At 38.4% G+C, this 19,984-nt stretch overlaps 1 protein-coding gene across 5 annotated transcripts in view; it reads left to right on the top strand.

The window, feature by feature from the left end:
- Positions 1-19,984, top strand: part of Astn2 (astrotactin 2) — a 987,955-nt gene that overhangs the window by 641,347 nt on the left and 326,624 nt on the right. The gene's annotated exons all lie outside the window — the stretch shown is intronic.

The following is a 19,984-nucleotide window of genomic DNA, read 5'->3' on the forward strand; positions in this document are numbered from 1 at the left end:
AAATAGCAAAAGGCCACATAACTTTAGATGAATTATAAGACTCATGAAAGGGAGAAAGCTGTTATTGCAAGCAGAGTCCCCCTTATCATTATAGATAGCATAGGAATCAGCAGCAATATATCATCACCCCTTCCACGATCTCTTTAATAGAAACAGCCATGGTAGTGGGAATGCCAGTATGGTAATCTTTCATTAAGAATTAGCCTATGTTAAACTCATCCTTTCTGGTTTTGATATTATAAACACCATTACTTCTCACTATCACTTTCTGATTATTTCACCACTATTATTTTAATATTAATGATACTTGCCATCAACATTAACTCAGCACATGCTTCAAGGATCGCAGCACTCTATCATCTATTAATGTGTGAAACACTATTGGTTCCTTTCCACAAGTGGGAAGCAAAAGTTTAAAACACCTTTAAATAAAAAGGATAGATCACAGACACCACCACTTTGGTGAATTAGAATCGTTTTGATTAACCTCATTTTCCCCTTTTCTATTCAAAAGTTAGTGCCAAAAAAAATGAGTGACTGGAGTCACTGAGAAGCAGGGTTCAGAATCAGGTATAAGTCTGACTCTTGTCTTTTAATTCAATAATACCTCCCCATCTCCCATTTTAGAGAATGGTAATGGAAATGTGAATTCTTTGGAAGCATGTATCTTTGGGATTGTTGTATGGTCTCTGGGCACCTCCCTCTTCTCAGGCACTGTTTTAGTCACTGTTCTATTGCTGTGAAGAGGCACTATGGCCACTGCAGCTCTTATGAAGGAAAACATTTAACTGGGGAAGTCCTTTAGGGTTAGAGGTTTATTCCATTCTCATCAGGGCAGGAATCATGGTGCTGCTCAGGCAAGCATAGTGCTAAAAAAAAAAAAGCCAAGAGTTCTACATCTGGATCAGCTGGCGAGAGAGAGAGAGAGAGAGAGAGAGAGAGAGAGAGAGAGAGAGAGAGAGAGACTGGCCCTGGCATGAGAATTTGAAACTCAAAGCCTATCCTTAGTGACACATTTCCTCCAACAAGGACACAGCTACTACAACTAGACCACAGCCCTTAAGAGTGTCACTCCCTGGTGACCAAGCATTTAAATCCATGGACATATGGGGTGCATTCCTATTCAAACCATCACAGGTAACATGCTTGTTAAGGGTATGATTCAAAATGAAACACCATGACATCAGATACTTTAGTGCTTAAATACAGCTGACACAGGCGCCTTATGTGTTTAATCAATTAACAATGGAATCCACTGTGGTTTGGACGGAGTTATAAATGAGCCCCTCTTGGGTTAGATAGCAGTAACATGGGTTAGAATCAACTGCTGATATGAAGATCACTTAGCTAATACCTGGATAAGTAGAAGTTAGTACCGGAAATGGTTTCAATGGAAGATAATTATTCTAAGAAAGAAACGAAGTTGTTGTTTCAGGAAATGAGAGTGTTTCGGAGGACGACTACGCAGGAATAATGACAGGAGATGAATGCCAGGCCTAGCCTGAGGCTGTGTCAGACCACATCTGTTTTCTAACTAGCATGGGAAACTCTTAAATCATGCAAGGAGAGGAGTATGCAATGAATAAATTGCATTTTCAGCCTCACTGGAGGATGTGTGGAAAGTAGGTTATGTGGAAGGGTGTGAAACAAGGGTGTCAATCAGGTGTCTGTTGTGGAAGCCATGCGATGAGTGTGTTGGGGGCTGCAGCTAAAGACGATATAAATTATATCAGAGAAAAAAGGATTTGAGAAGAAAATTGTGAGGGCCAATGCAGAGTTGCAAGGGAAGGGAAGAGCTGAAAGAGAATTCAAGAGCGAAAGAAGTGATTGGCAGCCTCCGTGTAAGCTGGCACAGTCTTAGCCTTCAATTCAGTTCTTTTCACTGCTCAGGTGTTCAAAGCTTAAGGCAACTTCACTGGAGAGTCTGTGAAAGAAATTGAAGAACTGTCTAGATGAGCTATTACTTAAAGCTGAGATTGTACAAAACTAAGTTTCCATAATTTTAACAGTTTACAAAAATGTCTTGAGTATCATGATGAATAGAATAATGCTGCTTGTAATCCAAAAGGGGAAAAAAAACAAATAAATTACCCCTTCCCTTTGAGGAAGGAAATTATAAACATACAGGATGACAAGTGCAATTGAAGAATAAAAGTAAAATGTAATTCTTAAAGCAGTGTTCAAAGAAAGGCTTGAGTTTTCCCGAGTAGTCACACGAAGCCTTGTAAGAGGAATTAGGAGGAAGAATAAAGAACATCACTGAAGACAAGGTATGGGAACTGGAGTTTGAAGGGACGCTAAAGAACAGGGAGCATCTTCAGAGATAGCTACAAGGGCATTTTCCTGTCTAAGGAAGGGTCAACTATAGTGCCAGACATATGGATGCATGGGAAGAGTGAGTCAGGGAATGGACCAGGTGCCTTGACCTACATGTCTCAGCCCTGTGACAAGCATAATTATTCTGCTTCATCTTTAATACGGGCATTTTATCAGGTACCAGTTACAATGATAAGTTCCTCATATGTTGGATGCTGGTTGATTTCTCGTGGTGACTACTTGAAAGTGTCACCCATGAGAAATTATCAAATATGCCAGTTTCTAATCTATTTCATAGGGATTAACTTAATTCAAATAGAAGACCTAAACAGGCACAAAGCTCTTAAATCCTGAAGAGAGAAGAGTCAGGGGCTACTGTGTCTGCCCAGATCCAGAAGCCATCAAATTTCCTACCATCAGAGGCAGCTGTCATTTCTCACTTCCTTATCCTTGCTCCCCTTCTTTTTCCAAGTACTTTCTGGTCCAGCCTAGAGAGAGAGTAGCCAGCAGGCACTTCCACCAGCCATCCTGCCATATGCTTCCTTTCTTGACAAGAGCCTAGCCTGAGATATCCATATCTGTACTGGCTACAGCATGTCCACGTAACAACAGGGTCTGCTTTGTTCTTGTCCCTGCTCCTCGCTGTGTGACCACACCTGGCACCTGCTGACAGAAGGTTTCCCATTTACTTCCTTGAAAAATCTCTAAAAGAACAACTTGGATTGCTTTGCAAAATGCTTTAAAGATAATTCTGAAGCAGATGACTGCATACAACCAGACTTGTTGAGGCCTAACCTTTGCTACCCAGACAGACGGAGATGTCTGTATGCTAGTGTTCACTATGACTTGAGACTTCTCTGAACTGAAATTTAGATTCCTAACTCTCAGACCACAGATCTCTTTTTTATTTCAAGTCCTGAAAAAGAGAGAGAGAAAATATGGCTCTTTGCTCATATCGTGCATTATTATGTGGCGGACGCAGCTATGTGTTCCAGCACTGCTCTCAATGCACAGTCAGAAGCCAGGTGCATGAGACAAGGCCAGGTTCACTACTGAAGGGATATCCTAAACAAAGGCCACCAGCAGGAGGCTCCATCTTACAAGTTGCCATGTGCAGGCTGCAGTCTGTCTCTAAGGGATATGTATGTATGTATGTATGTATGTATGTATGTATGTATGTATGTATGTATATATGTATACAGAGATGTTTAGAATCCCTGCCAGGACAAGGTTGTGTACAACTCGTGAGTAGTAGCATAGTGGAAGCCTTCATTGTGGAGCAAAAAAATCAGAGGCAGTGAAATGTGTGGAGAAAAAAGGTCAGACTCCCAAAGCACAGCCATGGAATTTGGAAAGACAAAGATGGAGAAAATAAAAGCAAGCCTAGAGGCAACTAAAGAAAGGTGACAACTTCATAAAGGGTTGAGGAAATGAGGAAGTAGACAAAAAAGAAAAACAGTGAGAGAGTAGAGATAGTTTGAAGGCTAGAAGGGTTTAATAAAACCAAGGAGAAGAAGAGACAAAGAAAGGCAAAGGCACTGAGAGCCGCGCTTTAAGAGCCTGCTCGCTTCCGAGAGAGATTAAGATTCCGGTTAAAATGAACAGGAATGGACAGAAAAGCTTTTGGGGAAAAAAAGTCAAGTGCTGTGAAAATGGGAAGAACTGGTGATCTCACATCAGAATTGCCCCCCTAAATGTAGCCAGTGGTCTGGCTTTCTTTCTAATCCATTTTGGTGCAGTATTGGTTTTAATGACCCAGGCAGAGACAGTATCTATTGCCTCGGGCTTCTTCCTTCCCTTAGCTCTTTTTCAGTGTGGGGACCAGCAGACCTGTGGGAGTGAGATAAACTCATAAAGCTGATGGCATTTGATGGTTTTTTTTTATTTGTTTGTTGTTTTTACTGCAAACCTCTTCTATCCACCCTATTTCATTGCAATAAGAAAGAAAGGTCACATTGGGCCATAGCTCGTGGAGATTTAGATAAACATCACTCAGGAACTCTTATTGAGCCTGGAGTCTTAGAGGTGGCAGCGGACAGGTTGCTGAAGAACAGGCCTGAGGAAATTACAATGGTAGATTTTTGCAAAAGTCTCATAAAAAAGAAAAATAAGGCAGTCCTGCTTGTGACAGACATTTAGTCACAGACTTTCAGTAATGACCTGTGAAGAACGTGGGTTCATAAGAGATTTACTAGAAAGGCGTTTTCCAATCTGGTCTGCTTATTATATTACATCTCTTATAGCAAAAAAAAGAGGGTTTTGGGGAAGAGGTGGAATTTCAGAATTCTGCACCCACCCTCCCACCCACACTGTGTGAGACAGAAGGGCTCTCTGCAAGAATTTGAGAAAAGCTGGTCCTTCCTCGTTAGCAGTGCTGACATGCTCCGTGTACGAGGAGGCTGAATTGGTTAGATGAAGTGGCCTCCAAAGCTGTTCTGAACAGTTTTATTTTTTTCATGCACTCTTTATTGAGAGATGGTTAATTACTTATTTTATTTCTGAATCTTTCTTTTTTTAACCCTCTTTTCTTTTGTTCCTCCTGTAGTATGTGTGTGGCTTTTCTATGTCTTGTATTATATGACATAACATATTGTTTGATTTTTTTTAATACCTATTATGAAGTGGCCATCAGTTTGACTTCACAAAAGAAAATAAATGTATGTCAAAATGCAGTAGTTTGTGCCTTAGAAACAATCAATTTCAAAGCCTCAGAGAAGGGTAGGAAAGTGTTGCTATGTTGATTATGTTACCTTTCTCCCAGAATGGCAAAGATCCTAGTCACTCTGGTGTTTGGGAGTCTGGTCTGACAAAAGAATTATTATGTACTTCTCTTAACCCTGTTGCAGGCAAGGGAGCATCCAGCACCTGTAAATAGCACTGTTTTCATTCAGAATCTTACATTGGAGATGGCATTTGCCTACAGTTCCTCCTTAAGTGCGAATTGCCAGCCCCTGAAGTGCTTGGGCTGTGTGACAGGTGCCACTACCATTTAGTTATCACAGCACCAAGCAGCAGCCACTTCTATTGTAAGTATTTCTTAGATATGGAAGGGACCTTGACTCTCACAAATTCTTACTACAGTAATAAAAAGATTCATTCCTGAGGTAAAAACAAAACAAACAAACAAACAAAAAGCACTAAAGAACTACTGAGTTTCTTTCTTTGCTTCTCTCTCTCTCTCTCTCGCTCTCGCTCTCGCTCTCGCTCTCGCTCTCTCTCTCTGAGATAAACCAGAAGGGATAGTACATGGCATACTATCAAAAATCACACAACGCATAAGCAATGGAGCCAGAATTTCATACCGCAAACACTATTAGTTTAATTGGAGAAAATATAAGATTAAAAGCTAGTAAAGATACCGTGTGTGTGTGTGTGTGTGTGTGTGTGTGTGTGTGCTTGTGTGTATATATGTATGCTAGAGGAAGAAGAGGAGACATGGAAATTTAATCCATTTAAAAATAAATCTCTCTAATCTTCTCCTTATATAGTGAGAGAAGAAACAGATCTAATTTAATTTAATTTTAAATTTTCTTTTTAATGCACGTGCCTTCCACTATACTGACCATGGTTATTTCCTGAGGAAACAAAGCTGCACTTAGTTCACCTCAAATGTTCTGCAACCAATCTAAAACTGCACCTCTGTCTGTAACAGGTACTAAAACAGCAAAACCAAAAAGGTCTCTTTTACATCAACACACAGTTCCCTTCCCCTCTCCTAGCTTTGCTTTAGACGTTCTGGCTTCAAAATCCCTGACTACATAATTTTTCTAGGAGGGGGAAGCCTCTCCGAATCATTGAGACATCTGAAGCAGAGACAATTTTTGAACAAGTGCAATTTCATTACAGTCGAATGAAGGCAGTAACTCAGGCTGGTCTAAGCACTCAGAAGTAAAAGTCCATAGGGAACCTACAGAACAGATAAGGATAGATTGTAATTAGCACAGTAATTGTAATTAGTGGAGCAATTGTAATTAGCACAGTGATTGTTTGTTCATAATGGGTGCTTCCAAAGTGACTCCAGGCAGTTTGTTCTCCTAAGTATCTTCTGCCATTCCCCCTATGATCTTGTTTACACTGCTAATGCACTAATGTGCTTAGCCAGCTCTTTTATAAATAAACCCTTCAAAGGTATAAGACAGCCCACCCGCTGGTCAAGCATTATGTATCCTTAGTCAATGGTGTCCGCTACACTGCACTGAAATTTTTATAAGTTTTGCTTTATACTAAGGTAACATTGCTACCTTACTCTTAGAAGAGCTCATGCCTCAGAAGTCATTTGCTATTGTTTTATTGATTGTGAGATGAAATGGGATGATGCAAAGGAATGTATTTGGGCCCTGAGGTTCCAGCTGGCTTTTCCATTTATTCCCATTTGTTAAATTTCTCTTGAATACTTGTAACATATTGGGTCACATTAATTACTTGGAGTGACTAGATAAAAAATGATAATTAAAGGTTGATAATTAAAGGTTTTATTCTCACATACATGAAACAATCACTGCTCAAGCTTACTCTGCATTGTGCTATGGGTCATGATGAAAGAATGACTGGAAGCTAAGAAATTATTCTGTAACCCCATCAAACACTATCTTGGTCATGGAGAGCAGCAACGAAGACTTCCTGGAAAGGGTGTTGAGCAAAACCAGAAGAGTCAATAACTTTTAAGTATGTAGAAGAATGTTCCAGGGATGTAACAGAACAGGGATTGCATAGAAAAAAACATCAAGAAGGAAGCAGGGACAGGGCTGTGGACATAGCTTAACAGCACAGCTAGTGTTTAACATGAACAAAGCCTTTGATCAATCTCCACTAAGAAAGAGAAGGATGGGGACGACGATGATGATGATGATTGAAGGAAGATGCTATTGCACACCTAGACCGAAGATAGACAGTCAATTAAAAGTCATATAAGTCCTGGTGAAAGGGTGCTATTACTCATATAAGGCTGAATGTGGTCTAAAAACATTTCTGAGTCTTAATTTGCTTACCAGCAAATCAAATGACATAATAGTATCTACCATATAGAAGGACAATGGCAAAATGATCAGAAAACATAGGTTAAAAGGCTCTGTAAAGATGTGCAAATGTTAGCAACTTTTTCCTAGCAGGAATTCAAGGGTCTTTGCAGTCCATCTTATTCGGAAATGTTGTACTGTGCTGTGCATTCTGTCAGATCTGAGATTATGTGAGATGTGAATTTATTGGTATTACTTTCTTTGTATTTTTTCAAAAGAGATAAAAAGTCTATTCTAAGTTAACATTAATAAGCCTACACATGCATATTTGGAAAATTAATTTTTAGGGAAATATTTCCATTTCAGAGAGATGCACTGAGTTCCAGTGAAAGATAGGATCACAGTGCATTGGATGTAAATTACTACAGAAAACCCCAACAACAATGGCTGGGGTTTTATATATAAATAATTGCTATTAATGATAATCTTTTTTTTTTGGATTTCCCCTTTGAAGACTGCATTTCAGTTTTTATTTCTTTAAAAAAATAAAAAATTTTCCCCAACCCTATACCAATTGTAACCAACCCCTAAATGATGTCCCTATCACTGAGAACAAACTTTGTTGGGAGATGGGACATCATCTTCTAGAATTACTTCCAGCTGTCATGGGGGTGATATTCTTTCTATGGGATCCTGTGAAAGTAAAATGATGATTAAGTTCCAAGATTACTGTCTGGTAAACTGCAAATATTCTCTGAGTATTTGGTAGTGTTTTTCTGAGGTTCCTATTTGGAGTTCTGGCCAGAACGTTGTAAAAATGTGTACCATTTCAGCTAACCAAGTAGGAACCATCTTGAGCAGCTGGTACCCAAAACAGGTCTTATAGTAGCGATAATCTTGTGGAGTACCTCAAAGGTGACTTTTAAGTGTCTAAAATGAGCACTAATTTTTATGTCACATGAGATTCTCAATGGAGTCAACGTGGGCAGTGAATTAGAAGGCACAAGACAAGAACCAAAGTTGTGGGCTTTGAAATTGTCCCGGGCTTGTGCATTCAGATCTTACTTGTGGTTCAGCCAGCCAGGCTCTATTCCATCTGTCTGGAGGGTTGTGTGACAGTGGAGCTTCTTGAGCTGCATTCAGCTGTTTTTTAGAGTGGGGGGAAGGAAAGAAAGAAAAAGAATTGGTCCTCCCTGCCTCTTCATAGCTCGGAGAACAGTCCTTCAAATGACACTTATAACTCTCTACTAATTCCCTAGCTATAATTCCCTAACTATATTAGCAATGTTTTGCAGACACAGCCATTGGGAGCTGTAAGCCCAGAGGCCTTTATGTATTTCTATTTGCAAAGGAGTAGGGATATAACCTGAAAATTAAGCAAAATTTCATTAAATTCTCTTTCAGCTTTGTAATTCAACGCTTAAATATTCATTGCTTGCTTATTATGCTCCATGTTTTAGGGATTCGAGTTGAACAAGATAGAGTCTAAAGCTGTAGCAGAAAAAAAAAAGAGACATTCTTTTCATGTGTTTTCCAAGTCTACATCCCTTAACATTTTGTCCCCCATCATTACTTCATATCCATTGAGTAAAGTAAAAATAAGACTGCATTTTCCCCAGTGAGGGACTTTAATACTAAGAGATAGCATATTATTGGATACAGTTGAACATTAAGGGGCACAGTCCATGTAATGTATAAGATGCTTTTACACATAGAAAAATAATTTCTCCTACCAGTGAGGAAGTGATACAAGTACATTTACTAATGTCAGCTCACAAATGAAGAAATTCAGACTCAGTGAGGTCTGATGGCTTGGTTATAGTTCATAATAAATAATATCACAACCTTGCTTAGTTGGTTCCTTCTGAAGCTTAGGTGGTCTCTATACCATAGTATATGCCTTTTCCATACCTAGAAAGGAGATGTGCCTGTTCTACATATTTAATAACTTTATTTTTAATAGATACATATTATTTGTTTATATTTACTGAGCACATTATAATGTCTTAATATAGGTATATATGCATATGAAGAACTATAAAATCAAGCCAATTAACACATTCATCGCTCCACATGTTTATTGTCATTTTTGTATTGAGAAGGCTTACAAGAGCCTTTGTGGTGCTGGAAAAATGTCTCAGTTGGTAAACAGCTTGAATCCCCAACACCCATGAGAAAATATAGGCAAAAAGAGTCCCTAAGTCTAGAACTGGAAAGCCAGAGACAAGAGGATCATAGGAAATTGCTAGCCCGCTGAGCTAGCTGAAATGATCTGCTCCAGATCCAGTGAGAGACCCTTTCTCCAAACAATAAGGTAGAAACCAATGCAAGAACATCCAATGTCATCTTCTGCCCTCCACACTCATGTCCTCACCCAAACACACACGCGCCTCACACCAGACACACAAAACATCCTTCTTAAACCAGTTAAAAATATAAAATTTACTTCAAACACCATGTGTTATTACTGAGATTTTATGCCCTCTTGACCAACTCCTTACTTTTCCTTTAGCTCTTCTTGGACCATTCTCTTTCCCTCCAAGGGTTTGATTTTAAGATTTGTGTAAGAATATGCAGTTTTATCTCTCTGTGTCTGGTGTATTATACTGAATAACAATTTCTAGAGCTTTTGATAGGGTTATTTTTAAAATATTTATACTCATTTAAACAGTCTTGGATTAATAGGTAATTCATAGTATGAAGAAGAATTCTGATACATACTGTGCCCAGTTTCCCCTTGGATATTTGACATAATATAATTATTACCATTAATAAACTAATATTGATTTCTTATTCAGATTTTCTTAGTTTTTACCAAATGGCCTGTTTCTGATCTACTATTCAATTGTCAAAACAAACATTGCCCTGGACAATATTAAGTAAACAAAGAAGAATTTATTCAAGACTGTGGCAATGTCTGGTCAAATTCTGTTGGAACAAAGGTAGAAGGGTTTTAAACACAGAGCAAATGGGAAAGAGTTGGAAGAAAAGGAAAGATTGAATTAGACATGGCCAACATATTGCAGTGAGTTGTGCTTGCCTTTGCAAATATATTCTCTGTGATTAGACCATCTGTTTTAGCTAATTGGCACCCATGGAAGTTAGACTTTCACCTTCCCACAGAGTCTGGACAATGGGGCACTTGCTTCCTTGATGAATACATTTTTTTTTTTTTTTTTTTTTTTTTTTTGGTTTTTGGTTTTTCGAGACAGGGTTTCTCTGTGGCTTTGGAACTAGCCTGGACCAGGCTAGTCCTGGAACTAGCTCTGTAGACCAGGCTGGTCTCGAAGTCACAGAGATCCGCCTGCCTCTGCCTCCCGAGTGATGGGATTAAAGGCGTGTGTCACCATCGCCCAGCTGATGAATACATTTTAAAGGGATTGTTCTCACATCCTTGAGAAGCACAGTCTCTTAGATTATAACGCTAGATAGAAACTTTTTTAAAAATTTACTTCTTAAATGGACAGCAAAGAATTTACAAGTATTTTTAAAAAGTATTCCAAAGATAGGTTAGCTCAGGGACCCTTAGTCTGGAAGTAGCAAGTCTGAAATGCAGAAGAAACACTAGAGCCAACTTTTTGCATCTAGCTGTGTGCCTCCTCATCCTATTTTTTGTAAGAGTTATGTGATATCTTAAACATTATATTAGCTAAGAATTTTAAAGTACAAGAAATTATATCTGTGTCTGTGCAGATCTTCCACCCTGCTGTCCAATTTACTTACTTCATTATATTTTTAATAATTCTTAGAGAATTTCATATAGTGTATTTGATCATAGTTACCCCTGACTTCTCCTACATCCACTACTACATACCTTACTTTCTAAGCTCCATGTCCTCTATTTGGTTTTTTGTAGTAACCCATGGAGTCCAATTTGTGCTGCCTATATACTCCTAGGAGTGGAGACGGCCATTGGATTGTGGTTGATCTACCAAAAGCCATACACTTAAAAAAGACTGACTCTTCCCCAGAAGCCATCACCTGACAATAATTCATCAGGTTGGCTTTAAAGACCCATGAACTCCTTTCCACTCCATGCTAGACTGTTGACTTGATTGTGTGAATTTAGATATAATTAAGGAAGTCCACAAGAGCCTAGAATAAAGAATAACAACTGTTTATTAGGGGAACATTCACAATAAGAAAGTCACTGTGGTCCTCTGTTAGGTCAATGCTGGGAACTGTGTTCAGAAACTCAGACCATAAGTCAAGAGAGAGCACGCATATCATCTGCATTTATCAGTCCTCAGATCACGCCCTAATAGACCAGTATCCAGAAGGCTATGGCTAAGTGAATTCCCATAGTACCTCTGCCTTTTATCTAAAAAAGAGGGCTCTAAACCTAATCCAAAACAATATACAATAAGAACAAATATCAAATATTGTCCAGCAGAAACAAAAGACAAAAACATACACAAAAATAGAAGTACAACCAGCATGAATAACATCAGGTAAGAAACACATGCTAAATGTTCAGTCTAAGGAAATTAGCAAATAACAAAGATTATTTCAACAGTTATCCTATCCTAGGAGTCTAAGTCTTATACTAAAAATGTCTTAGATAAGTTGTTAGAGGACAGTAGATACGATTATCTAGTCTTTAACCCCATCAAAAACCAGAGAAGGAAAATAATATTACCTGAGTAAGTAGAAGTGCAAGCAAGCAGCTTACCAAAGATGCAAGAAATGACAGAGATAGCTGACTACCTGAACAATCACCCAAAGTCTCATTTGTAACACTGGGGCAACCAACTTTGGCTAAGGTGTAGAGTATCTGACAGACCATTTTCAGAAGCAGGAAAATTCAAGAGCATCCTACCCTGTCTTGGCAAGGTTCGGCAGTCATTTTTGCTTATATCCTGCTTGTCCAGTTTGGACAATATGCATATTGTCAGTAGTCAAGGCAAGGGCGGTTCTTTGCCCAAAGGCTAGTTTTGCCAAGAAGAAAACAAACTACAAGAGAAGTGTCTTTGGCTTCCAACATTCTCTTGGGAATAAATCAGTGCTACCAGTAGCAATCGTGTCTCACTTCAACAGAATTCTGAGTTATTTAAATGCCACATTCTACAGTTCTTTGTAGTGTTTGAATATTACCTATCTATGTGGAGTACATCTCTGTGCATCTAGAGAGCTTGGTTAGCCTAACTATAAGTATGACAAATGTGGATGACTATTGACATGTAATAGTTAATACCTATATAGCTTAAAGACTAAACCTTCACATTATAAAAATAAACAATCTTTAAACAGATGTGCAGCAAATGAGGACAAAGCCCTCAAAATGTGAACAATATGTGTGTGTGTCTTGATCAGAGATAGAAATGTATAGTGCAATATGACACTATATGCTAAAAATGCATCAATATACAAAATATCTTAAGCAGAGGTAGAAACACACGTGCATACAAAATAACTTTGCATATGTGCAAAAATGTTATAAACAGAAATAGGAACATGCACAATATAACAAATATAATTTGAATTTATATCAGTATACAAATTGTCTTGGACAGAAATACAAAAATAAATTTATATATGTGCCAATCTACAAGAACCTATACCAATGTAAATATTCTATAAGCACTGGTTCACAAGTAAATATGCTAATCTATCCATTATACCTTCCCATGCATTCCCTAGGCAAGATGGAGAAAAGCCTTCATTTACATGTACAGGTCATATAAAGGCAACCACCTTCTTCCTAATTCTATTAGTTATTTGGATATCTTTCTGGAGTTTTGATGTATAAATACATCCAAATTGGAATAACTATTTCTCACATTTACAAAAGGAATATCAGACCCATTGTTTTTCTAATATTTTCCATCATCCTTAAAGGTCTTTCCGCAGGTCATAAGCTTTGTTACAGTAATAGATTCCACCCTACACAGGGGTGTAGGACTCCATTGGTAAATACCATCTGGGCTTCCAGAAAGCAGAGGGACATGGGTTTCAGAAGCAGAGATTCCATGTCTTTGGATCCTTACAGGAGCAATTTCAACTTGTAGCCTCAATCCCTATGTGAAGAAAATTCCATAGCATTGTGAGGTAACTGAGATAAGGAACCTAGTCCTAGTTAGACCATTATTGTAACAATGGTAGTGAGAACAATTTGTACACACAGAGAGGATAAGTTACCTGTATCACACATTGGTGTAACTTCATTCATTCAAAATGTGTTTAAATATCTATAATATGGCACTTATTGCTTTGGAAAACTTGGAATTAACATTTAAAAAACCCTTTCTTCAAGAATTTATTGGCATGCCTGGGTGACTGCATGAATTTAATAAGCATCATCTTCTCTTTTAGTAAAATTGTTCTCATTAAGGTAGTTAGAGCCAAGGGTGAACTGAAATGTGATTCAAATATGCATAAGTTTAATAAATGTATAGTTTTAAAATTATGCTGTGACTAATAGACCATTGGAAAAGTGACTTTTTCTTAAGTGTTGAGATTTCATGTGCCCCTTATCTATTTTGTATAATCCTCATTTGTTTCTGATGAGAAAAATCCTTTAAAGGTTTTTCTTCTTTTTTGTCACAATAAAGTTTACTCAGTCTTTTGTACTTAACAAAATAGTTACGTCTATGTGAAGAAAGACAATCAATAACTAAATAAACACTCTGCCACAAAATAAAACCCTAAGAGGAAAGAAGGTTAAGTAAAAGAACTGGCATGTACTAGACAAGGAATTCTACTTTTTATAGGTTGGATACCGATGAATCTTTGATAAGATGACATTGGTGGTAAGATTTTAACAAGGGAGGCAGTGAGCCATGCACATGTCTAGAGACTACTTTCCAAGTAGCAGGTACAGCAAGAACAAAAATCTTCGGCATATTATATAAGCAAAATGGAGCCTGAGTGTATAGAACCATTAGACGTAGTAAGCATGCAGTGGGATAGATGGCTCAGTGGTTAAAGCACTTCCACAAAAGAATAAAGACCTGGTATTCTATTCCTGTAACCCAGTAAATGTGGCATGGACATGTCCACTCACCTATAATTCCAGCCTCAGAATCTTTATCTGGGATTGCCCAGAGCAAGATAACCAGTGAAACTAGATATATCTGTGAGATCTAGGTTTGACTGAGAACTTCTGCCTCAAAGAATAAGATAGTAGAGCCATATAGATGATTCCCAACACCAACCTCGGCCCTTCACATGTACACATACACACATGTGCATACACACAAATACATACATACTCACACACACACACACACACACACACGAAAAGCCAAATAGTCATAGGCAGAAAAGTTGAAATAAAGAGGAAATGGTGTTATATAAAAGAACAGTGCTTTGTTTGAGTGAAAGAGATATATGATTTAACAGATGTCTTTAAATGACTGTTTCAGCTAGGGCCTGTAGACTGGACCCATAAAATCTGGGTTGAAACAGAAAACTGCTCCTAGGCTTTTGCTATGGTCTAAGTCAAAAACTGTTGACAGGCATCAACTAAATATGGAATAGCCAGAATCTACGTGGGTCCCAAAAGTAAAGCAACCAAATTTACTGATGAGGGAGAGGAATCCAGGAGGTAGGATTGGCTCTGATTTTGAAGGGAGCTGTTGGGAAGATGGAATGTCATTGAGGGTGTGAATAAAGATTGTAAGAACACTAAGAAAGAAGAATGGGGGTAGAAAAATTGCTTTTGATCATATTTTAAATAGTAACCTTTTTCTGGAAAATTTCTGTCACATAAAAGTAAACAGTAATATAACAAATCCCTAGGTTTGCATCATCCTGCTTCAGTAACCATTATCTGGTCATATCTAATAGATTTCTTCATGGAGATGGCAGGAAATCAGTAGGACATAGCAGTCTACAAGAAAAGCCTGACTTGTATTAAACATACAAAAGATACAAAAAAGAGGGGAAAGATAAATTAACTGCCTGAGCAAACAATCATAGAGATTAGGAAACACTAGTAAAGGAGACAAAAGGTGAACTCATAGGACATCAGTGAACCCAGAAATTCAAACCACCTGTGTTAACACATTCAGTTTTAAAAACCTGAATCCTGGCCTAAGAATCTAAGACACAATTATCTCTCTGACATGCATGCACTTCCTCTTATCTTATTTCCTTTCCTTCCCTTCCCTTCCCTTCCCTTCCCTTCCCTTCCCTTCCCTTCCCTTCCCTTCCTTTCCTTTCTTTTCCTTTCTCTTCTCTTCCCTTTTTCCCCTTCCCTTTTCTTCTCTTTCTTCTCTCCTCTCTTCTCTTCTCCCCATATCTATCTATCTATCTATCTATCTATCTATCTATCTATCTATCTATCTATCAATCTATCAATCTATCTATCTATCATCCATCTATCAACTATCTGTCTCTTATCTCTCTATCTTTCTATCTATTTTTTATTTTTATATGAGATCTCACTATGTAAACTAGCCTCAAACTCATAATCTTCTTGCCTTGGCTTCTTAACTGATTAAAATGCAAATTTACTTCACCATATCTACCATCTACATGCATTTATTTTTACCAGATGATGACATTTAGATGCTGAGAGATTAAATACTTCTTTCAGTGCCATCTGTATTATAAATAGTGCTGCCAGGATTGCAATCCAGGCAGTCCAGCTCCAAACATCCTCAAGTATATCTCTATTCTTAAAGTGCCTGGTTGGCCATACATTCTGCCTATGTCACTATGCAAGCCTCAGGGACCCAAAACAATGACACTAAAGAGTTATGGAACTGCTGTAAAAACATATTGCCACATCAAAGAAACCCCTGGGCACTGTGTGCAATGGGTCATCAAAGGAACTTTGTCAATAATTCAATAGCGCCAAATATAATATTGATGATAAAAATTCCTACTTAGTAAACATATACCTGTGGGACTGCTATTCTGCCAAATAGTTCAAATGCTATAGTCTTTGATCCTCATGCAGGCTCATGGGGAGGAGCCAATGTTATATCTATTCTGAGTATGAAGATAGAGAGCAAAAGTGCCTTTGGAGAACTTTGCTGTGCTCCCTAGTGGCTTATAATTAAATTAGCCAGGAAGAAAGAATGTAAGGGAAAACAGCAGGGGCTTTGGGCTAAAACACATATGGGTTCAAATTCAAGTTAGCACAGCGGGAAGTGAGACATCGGACTCTTTTGCATCTTCATCCTTATAATTTTCCAAGGTGTAGCCAAGCATTCACTATCAAGGTGTCAGCAAATTGGAGATATATGTTAAAGGCTAATTTTATTATAAAACTTCTAAATTAAAAGAATATTTTCATGTTGACTATAGATTAGTTCCTTTACGTAGGGATATAGGGAATGAAATGTCTACGAATCAGAGAAACATCTGCTACCATCTTCATACTGGTAGCCACCATTAGCCATTGTCCATCATGTTCTTTCCTGCTCTGCACTTTAGGTTTTTACTGTAGAATTGAAGTGATAGCTTAATTCAGTAAGGAGACTTTAGCTTGGGATGCAGGCAGACCTATAATCTAATTACTTTTTCTATGGCCTTGATAAATTCACATGTCTCAGATTCCCTTGTCTTAGCCTGTGATTTCCTCATGTGGTCCTTGGTTAAATAACACATTGCTTAAATCAATTGGTATATAGTAGGTGATGAGTCCCTACTGATGATATAGTCTTTAATTCTCAAGACTGAATCCACATTTATTTACTTGTCACCTGACCAAAAAAATAAACATTCCTTGGGGCATGGGATGTATTTCATGCCGGGGTGCTTATCTAGCATATACAAGGCCCTGAATTCAAATTTTCTCTGTTTTAGTCTGGTCTACCCTTTACTTCTTCCTCCTCCTCTTCCTTCTCCTCCTCTTCTTCCCCATCCTCCTCTTTCTACTTCTTCATTAGGTTCTTCAAGACAAGGTTTCCCTGTGTAGCCCTAGCTGTTCTTGAATGTGCTTTGTAGACTAGACTGTCCTCTAACTCACTGAGACCAACCTGCTTCTGCCTCCTGAGTGCTGGTATTAAAGGTGTGTGGCACTAGTACCTGTCTGGGTCTACACATTCTTTATCATGTTAACTTCGCCTACTATGCTGATCTCTGCATCAATCACTATTCTTCCAGAAACCAGGTGGTTCTATCCGGGTCTTGGTAGAAAGCACTGCTCAGCTGCCCTAGCTTCCCACCATAGTAAAACACAAATTTGGATGAGGTGTGAATCCATTTTACATCACATGTGATGTTCATTCTACTGGTATTAATTTCTCAACTGTCCTCCATTAGTCTCTGTGCTAAGTATTAATATTTAAAATAAAGAGAGACAGCTTACTGTGAGAAGTTGATTAACAAATTGAAAGGCAAGAAATAATACACAGGGAGAGAAGAAGGAAAAGTAGTAGTGAAGACAGAAGGAAGTCAAGCCCAGACATTTCTGTGTTTGCTTATATGACTTATTATTAGAAAAGGAGCCATTTCAATTCATTCATTCATCATGAATGTATGTACACACTTATTCAGCATCCTATACTAAACTTAATTTCTATATAAGGTAGTAAAGATACAAAATGGGAGTTGACAGTGGCAATATACGATCACATTCATGTGTATTCCAGATGGGTATACAGTTGTGTCTGCATGCATGTGGAAATTAGAAGTCAACAGGGGTGTCACTTCAACATCCTCAGCCTTAACTTCTTAATACTTATTCTTTAAAAATTCCATACATAAATAAAATATGATCATATCCCCAGTCCAATTGCCATCTAATTTTCCATAGATTCCCCTAATGCAGAGCTTCTCAACATTGGGGGTCAAATGACCCTTGCAAAAGATGATCAGCAAACACAAATATTCATATTGCAATTTATAACAATAGCAAAACTGCAGATATAAAGTAGCAAGAAAAACAATTTTATGGTTGGGGTTACCACAACATGAGACTGTATTAAGTGTTCACAGCATTAGGAAGGTTGAGAACCACCTGCCCTAACATGTTCTTACACCAACCTCATGTTATCCCTCTTTCTTTTTAAATAACCCACTAAAGCCCAATTAGTACTATCCATGTATGCATGTATATGGGTCCATCCAATGGAGTGTGGGCAACCTACCAGTGATAACACAACAATAAAGATGATTTCCTCTTATCCAGTAGCTATCAACCGACAATAGCCTGTCAGAGGTGAAACCTCATGAACTCCTCCATCTAATTTTTCCTGACTTGATCTTTACAGGTCTTATGTAAGTAACCTCAGCATATGAGTTCATGGTGCAATAAACATGACATGTAAAGAAAACAGCATTTCAGAGCATCTCTCCCACCCCTGGCTCATACAATTTTTTTGCCTTCTCTTTTATGTTCCTTGAATGTTGGAGGGTAGGTTAATAAAGATGTTCCATTTAGGGCTGAATACTCACTATCAGCTTTTTGACTAATTATGATTCTTTACACTGACTGCTGCCCAATGCAAAGAAGAGGGAGGACAAGGAGAAGGAAGCTACTGCCGCCCTGATCTATAGGTATAAACACAGGCATTTAGAAGGCAGTTTGACCTGATCATATAGCAAAATAACAGTAGCTGAGTCTACCATATGGCCTATAATCTCTAAAGATATAAGTTTTTGATCAGGTGTGCAGTAACAGACATGAATTCCCTCCAGTGGATCAGGCCTCATGTCCAATTATAAAGTATATGGTTATTCATAACAGTCATGCCACTATATACCAGAGGGCACATCTTGCCTGTCAGATCAGTTCTGTAACTTGTGTGGTCCAGCACTGGGTAAGTTCTCCCCCCAGTGGCCTGCAGGACATCGTCTGTCATTATAAGAGCTGGCCAGCAGGGTCCCTTACTAGACCAGGAGCTTATTGATTCAACTATTGGGTAGAGAGAAAGTCCTAGGGATTTTCCTTTCTCTACCTCCCCAGCACTGGGATTAAAGACAGGATCATCCATGTCCAGCTTTTGTTTAAAATTTGTGTGCTGAGGGTGAAACTGAAGTCCTTGTATTTGTGGATTAAACACTTCACCAAGTGAGCTGCTTCCTGACATCTTTCTGGTCATATTTGCAGGGTGATCATATATCCCATTTTAACTGGAATAGTTGTAATTTATGACTCTTCCTTTAGAGACCTTTACAGTGTACCATTTATCCTAGGCAGAAGTAGCCTGGATTAGGTGGCAAATTATATAGTGATTCAACTTACTGAAGTCATAACTGACAAAAGAAAGATGCTCATTCAGTGGAATTCAATAAAATTGCCAATGCAGTATGATTTGTGGAAATCGGAGTGCTATGTGGGCTAATCTGCATGGATTTTAAGGCTCCATGTAAGTATCCCTTTGGAATTAACTTTCAGAGCTGAGAGGTGAAGGGTAAGATGCTGTCAAGTGAAGGAAAAGAAGGGTGCAGCTTACTAAGCACATAAGAGTTGGGGTTGGCTGTTGTGCATCTCCACTTAAGGTAGGAAAAGAAGAAAGGGACTTCAAACCAGTGTGCTGAGAGGAGCCTGTCTGAGGTGTATTTTCCCGGCCTTCATTCACTCCACAGCTTCTTTTTTTTTTTTTTTTTTTTTCCTTGCTGATTTTTTTTATTAATTAATTAATTTAATTATTAAAGATTTCTGCCTCTTCCCCGCCACCACCTCCCGTTCCCTCCCCCTCCCCCAATCAAGTCTTCCTTCCTCCTCAGCCCAAAGAGCAAGCAGGTTTCTCTGCCCTGTGGGAGGTCCAAGGACCACCCACCTCTATCCAGGTCTATTAAGGTAAGCATCCAAACTA

The sequence above is a fragment of the Chionomys nivalis genome, chromosome 11 (genome assembly GCF_950005125.1).
Source record: "Chionomys nivalis chromosome 11, mChiNiv1.1, whole genome shotgun sequence".
Classification (NCBI taxonomy): domain Eukaryota; kingdom Metazoa; phylum Chordata; class Mammalia; order Rodentia; family Cricetidae; genus Chionomys; species Chionomys nivalis.